Genomic DNA, 6,922 nt, shown 5'->3' with positions numbered 1-6,922 from the left:
AGGTTTCTTCGATATGGATAGGGTTGATCCTGCTGAAATTCAAGTCTCGGTGGGTGATGTTACTACTATGCCTGCTTCTACAGTTGGTCATCTGTGGGACCGTCTATTGCTTCCGTGGAGGATTCAGAGGAAACTTTATCTGATTCTTCCACCGATGACGTTGTAGCCCAAGAAAGAATCCAAGTAAAATGGAAGCAGGATCCTGATGATAGTGAGTCAGATTTTGAGGATGAGATGTATCGACTTGTACGTAGATCAAAGTGGGCCAGAGCTGGAGAAAGTTCAAGTGTCGTCCACATTTCCCCACCATCGTTATCGGGTATGTCTATGTTACCAACGTCGTCGTCTGACCCTTTGCCAGTGATCTCGAGTGTACCAATGATGGACGTGTCTACACCATCTGGTTTAGCTCCTTCTACTGTACAGATGTCTGCACCGGAGATTGTTTCTTTTCCACCTCCTACTCTTACTCCATCAGAGGTGGTTGCTATATTTGTTGAATCCACGCTAGTAGCGACTGCTGGTTTATTCGTCCCTTTGCCACCCACGGTTTCTACTCAATTTACATCTAATATTCCAACAAGCTTGGGAATTCCACCGCCTTATGCTCAAGATGTATCTCACATACGGTTTGATTTTAATGCCACCCTGTCTGATTATGAGAGGATTGCAGCACTTGAAAGAGTTGTTGCTGAGCAGTCAAGGATAAACCTCATTCAGACACAGGCTAGTCAACGGCTCGTGGCTGAGAATCATATTCAGTCTTCACTTCTGATTGAACACGGTAAACTTTTTGATGCTCTCAAACAGTTCTTAGCATCTCAGGGGGATACTAGTTGCAAAGGTGATGAGCTGAGAACAAAGAAGAGACAAGACAGAGACGATGATCCCAATGCATCGAAAGATGCAGGTGGTGAGTTGCCAAGAACTGAACAAAATGTTGGGACTTCCACATCTCAGGGGGAGTCTACTGGTCCGTCAGGTAGTGCGGTGGTGAGACAGTGGTGGTTGTAGATGATGAGGATGAGTTGGGTGATGATGTGTTGACGGCTAGTGAGATTGAGAAAATCAGGGAACAGATAGAGATTGACAGTGGGTTAGAGGAAGGAGAGATAGTTGATGATAATGTTGAGCACAATATTCCAGGTGTTGATCAAGAAAATGTATTTCAAGAAGAAAATGTGTCAGGAGATTCTGAATGGGAAGAGCAGCCAAGATGGAAAGAAGGCTGTGCTCAATGGTTCGTCAAGACAAAGAAGCCAGTGGTACCTACAATGTTCAATAAAAGTTACAATATCAAAGGCTATGCTAAATCGAAGAATGGTATTATCTGCTGGTTGTACGACGAACAGCTAAAATTGTTTGTGATTAAGCGATATGATGGGATTCAGTATTTTAATAAGGCATTGAGATCGCTTAAAACCTTGCCTAAGTGCGAGGTGAAAGATTTGGCTCGGTTGAGATTGATAAATAGAAGTGATGATGATTTTGCAAGATGGGTAGGGAAGATTGTGTGGAAGGAGAGCGTTAAAGAGAAAAAGTTTGAGCTTCTGAAGCCTCATAAAGGGAAGCTGATTGAAGATAAGGAACGTGGTATGCGGGCTGAAGGTAAGCCCTGGATGGTGATGAAATACAAGCCAATTCGGTGTTTGAAAGAGGTCCCTATGAAGCTTATGCCCCAGAATGTGTTGAAGGATCTCAAGTGGTGGTTTGTCGACTGCCAAACTGCTGAAGCTGTGGTGGAAGATGAAGACGAACAGGAGATCTTGAGAGTATATGATCCAATGCACTTGGTTAATTTGTTTAAAGCTGACTTGCAGGTACTCAATGACAAGAAGATTTTTTACATACCTGCGTGGAAAGACGAAGCAAAGAAGTACCAGAGAGTAGTCTCTGTCTGTGTGAGACAGGGAATTCATGCTTGAAGATGGATGGCGCATACTTTTTGGATTATGGGACACGAGAAAGATACTAGAGATATGAAGCTACTGCCAAGGGGGAGTCTGTTGGTGCATAATGCCAGTAGTTCATTTATCTTGTGTTTATTTGTGTCTGTAATCGTTACATTTTTCGTATTATGTTGAACGTGTTAGTTTGCTTTAGTGTTTAGCGAACTTCGGAAGCGAAGTTAGGACAACTTCGCCTAGCATGTTAGGCGAAGTTGTCGTGCTATATATATCCTAACTTCGGGTCATTTATAAAAAAATCTCAGACGACAGTATTATGTAACCTAAGTGTTACGTGTTTTGTGTCTTTTGGTCATTTGCAATATACCAAGTATCCCTTTATATTCGTGTGTTTACGTGTGATTTATGGGTTCATTTTGTTAGCACTCGTATCATATACGTAGGGGATTCCGCACCCTCGTGTTACGAGATACTCCTGTATAGATCCGGCTGGGAACCTACATTAATGTTAAGTATATGTATATATATTAATTGTATATATGTGTATGTATAATATTAAGTTGAAGATTGAGAGAAACGATTTGGACAGAGGTTCGATACTGTTAACTCAATGCTTAAATTAATTAGTGTATGAAACACTATATATAGAAGATGGGTCTAGTTCGTTACACATTCCGTAAAGAACTAGCCACCCACTTCGTTACATACAATAAACAGAATAAACTTAACGAATCACCCCAGATTCGTTAAACATCCTTAACGAATCAGAAGGGAACATAACTTAAGTCTAGTTCGTTAAACATCCTTAACGAACTAGATGATTACCTTAATGAACTACATTAATATCTTAATAATTATTACATTAAATAAAAGATAAATACATAAACTATAATTACAAAGACTCGAGACGCAAAACCGTGTACTAACATATGAGGTATATATGAGTTCTAAACTTTGAATATCGAATATAAAAATGTTCATCCCCATGTAATTTATATGTAATTTATATATATAACTTAGGTAACACAAATAACCTCAACCTTATAGTTATAGAGTAACAAATACCGTAAAATAACAAACTGAAACTTCATTAGATAAAGGCTACATACTTTGCTTTTTAAGTTAACATAAACAAACTAACAAAGTAATAAAGTCTAACATGACAAACATACTTAAGGCTAAAAAAAAAACAGAACTTAGAAAATCTAAGAGGTAACACGAGTAAGTCGGTTGTGTTTTTGGACAGAGACACGCGGTATATTGAGGTTAGAACCCGAGTCAGCTGTATCTGCCACCTCATCAATCATTGCCATCGACATCAATAATGTCACTCCAACACCATTTTGAAAGGTTTTTTTTTATTCTTTTGGCTTTTTTCTAAAACTCTTGATCCTGCAATTTCAGCAACTTTTGTAATTAGCAAATGGAGACTGAAATAATATAATATATATAGATACCTCAAGGCTAAATTCTCGTTGCAAATGGGATTTGTAGGGACTGAAACTAAGGCCAAAAGAAATGATTCCAACTCTAAAAGTTTTATGCTTACAACAGGTGAAATGGGCCTGCTTTGATTTCCTTCTGTAATTTGCTTCGTGTATTGCTCTTCATACTTTGTAACAGTGTTAATTGGCTTCCCCTAATATCTAACATAAACAAAAAACATTAGTTAACTACATGTGCAATATGTAAAATTAAGTAAGCAAAACTTAATTTGGATAAGTATTACTGTAGGATCTATTTGTGTGTTTTTTTAAGATAGTCTTCGTTATTGTAGATTCAGACATCATGTCATCATGTATTTGTTTATGACGGATGATATTGTTCTTAAATAGTGATGTATAACAAATAAAGTATTGACACATGTCAACCCACTAACCACATCTGTATTTAAATTTGAATCATATTTAGGAGTGGCAATAGTTTATTTGCGCCATTTTTGTATGGAGGCAAATGAAAATTTTTAAATTTTTAGATAAAAATAACTCTTTAAATAATTGGTTTTATAAATAATTAAGTCTTTAATTTTTGGCAATTGATTTTCTTGAAATATAAAAACATGGCTCTTGATTCGAGTGTTAAATTTTCATTCTTTAAATGATATATTAAAGATGTTGATCAAAATGTTATTTGTATGGTGGTTTTCATTGCAGGTGAAGTCGTCTTTTGCTGATTTGATAATTAACTCCACAGTTCTGATATGATAATTAATTCCATAGTTCAATAGTTACAGGTAAACCATTTTTTTTTTGTTACAAGGTGTAATATTATTTATTAATGTTTTTGTAAGATAATCTATACCATATATAATACTTCAAACAAGGGCAAATTAAAACACTCATTTTCAAGTAAGTTACAACACTTAAAGCATGAGGTACATGTGTTAGTAAGGGTAAACATGTCTTTTAAACACAATCCATTCTACTTACAAGTTTGGTCCCTCATCTTTAACAATATTATGTTTTTAATTTAACTTGTAAACTAACTTCTCACTCATGATTTTTAAACGACTATAGCCTTTTCATAGGTTAATATGTTTATAAACAAATTGCACCATAAAAACGAGCATTTTATTCTCTTTAATTTAGAAATGATATTTTTGTAATTTTTTTTCATTTTAAATAAATTAATATGTCAGTGTTCAGTGTCGGTTTTGATGGGTTTTAAGTTAAACTTGTGAGTCCAACCGTTAATACAAATTTTTTGTCGTCCAAAACCAAACTCAACCATTGAAAGTTGAAACCGAATCGTTACTAACGGCTTGGTTCCAGTTTGGTTTCACAGTTTAAACTTTAATAATAAATTTAGTTTAAAATAATTAATAATTTAAATGCACCATCAATTTTAACTAAAAACCAACATAACATGATACTTGAGATTATCATAAATAAAAAATGATAGTTTTAGCCATATAAATGGTAAATATTAATTGAAGATCTAGGACGTGAAATAATAACAAAGATTACAAAAAGAATCATATTGCAATTAGGTTAATTTGAGGTTGTATAGCCAAGTTATTTTTAATAAAAAGATTAGGTTCAATTAAATTTTAACTATATCTAATATATATTACAAAACATATCTAATAATTAATAATAAAAAATATTAAATTGTATTCAACATTTATAGTCTGGTCTGGTTTCATATGGTCGGTTGCCGATATAAACCGCGAACCAACAGTTCACTACGTTTTGAAAATTTTGAAATTGACCAACAAACAGAAAGTAAAAAAAGAAAAAGAAAAAAGTAAGTCAAACCAATGACCGATTTAAACGATTTCAAGGTTTTAACCGAACCATAAACACTTATATTTGTACGTGATTAACAGGTTCAAACACCTGCTGCATCGCGCGGACACCCGTCTAGTTGGTATGATACAAAAGTTGATAAATATGTTGTTTGATCGTGGCTTAAACTGAATAGGTTGCTGAATTTATGGAGCTGGAAGTTTTTTTTGCTGAATTTGTGGAGCTGAAGAGAGAGAGAATAAAACTTTCCTAAACCGCCACTTCTAGAAGCTTTTTAAGGGGTTTGAATGGCTGAGATTTAATCTTGTGAACTTTGAATGATCAAGATGAAGCTAAAAGTTAGTTTTGAATATGGGGAACAATATATTATATAATTAAACCATATAATAACTAACTTTTAGTTGACAATAACTTTTGTGTTTATGATATAACTATTTTTATGTTCTATCTATACTATATATAATGCATGAAACATGGGCATATTAAGACACCAACATTTTAAGTAATTCACAACTTGTAAAGCTTAAGGTACACCTTCTATAGCATGTAAGATAGGGACATACTTGTCTATTAGAAAATATACATGAAAAAAGTTACAACATTGCCCCCTCATCTTTACTCAACTTTTGTAAATTTGAAAAATTATTACAACTTTGAACCTTCATCTTTACCTATGTATTCTTTTTTATTTTAATTGTAACCAGCTTCCCACCAATGATTTTCCAACGGCCGTAACCTTTTCATACGTTAATACATTTTTATAAAAATTACACCATAAAAACGAGCATTTTATTGTCTTTAATTTGGGTATGGTATTGCTATAGTTTTTCAATTAAACAAATTAACATGTTACATATAGGCTTTCACAATTCAGTTTTAACGGTTTTTAAGTTAAATAGTGAGCTAAACCGTTGGTTTGATTTTTTTTTATTGAAAACGAAAACTAAAGCGTCGAAAATTTAAACTGAATCGTTACTAATGGTTTGGTTTCGAGCATTGAGTTTCAATAATAAGTTTACAGTCCGATCCGGTTTATATGGCCTATTTTTGGTATAAACCGTAAACCGAACTGTTTTCTATGGTTTGAACATTCATAAACCAGCTAATCAAAAATGGCGATTGGTTTAAACGTTTTCAAGATTTCAAATGAACTTTGAACATCCGTAATTGTTACATGATTACTAGGATTTTGGTTTCCCGCAACGTCGCGCGGGCACCCGTCTAGTATAATCAAAATCACAAGTATACCCTTACAACTAAGTCGCCAACATCACATAATTGCACACAATTAATAGCTTTGACGCCTTCCTTTATCAGCCAGCATGTTCGAGTGTATAAGTTTTGCTAGACATACCTCTTATTACTTGTTCACTTCATTAAAAATATTATTATTATTATTATTATTATTTAAATTATTATTTTTTGTCTCCAACTTGAACAACCTATAGTATATATTGATCTCCAAGTTGCGGTCATAGCAACTATCGGTTTGAAATTTAATAAGACTTGGTTACAAGGTACAATAGTAGCATTGAAGAAAAAAATGAAATGATGTTCATGTTTAATAAAAGAATTTGAGTCAAGTTGGAATAAAATATACAAGTTAGATATATATCATACAATGGGTCATAAAAATGAGGGGTCTTCTTATCTCAACTGAGTAAACGTCACAAATCTTTCTCACTCTTCTTATTTTTATGACTATCTGTTTTAATCCTTATCTAATATATACAAGATTTGTCAATGGTAGTGGGTGTATGGATCTGG

The sequence above is a fragment of the Bidens hawaiensis genome, unplaced genomic scaffold (genome assembly GCF_021521415.1).
Source record: "Bidens hawaiensis isolate Kalapana, Puna unplaced genomic scaffold, B.hawaiensis_p1.1 tig00024485_1, whole genome shotgun sequence".
NCBI lineage: Eukaryota > Viridiplantae > Streptophyta > Magnoliopsida > Asterales > Asteraceae > Bidens > Bidens hawaiensis.
This window is presented reverse-complemented; position numbering follows the sequence as displayed.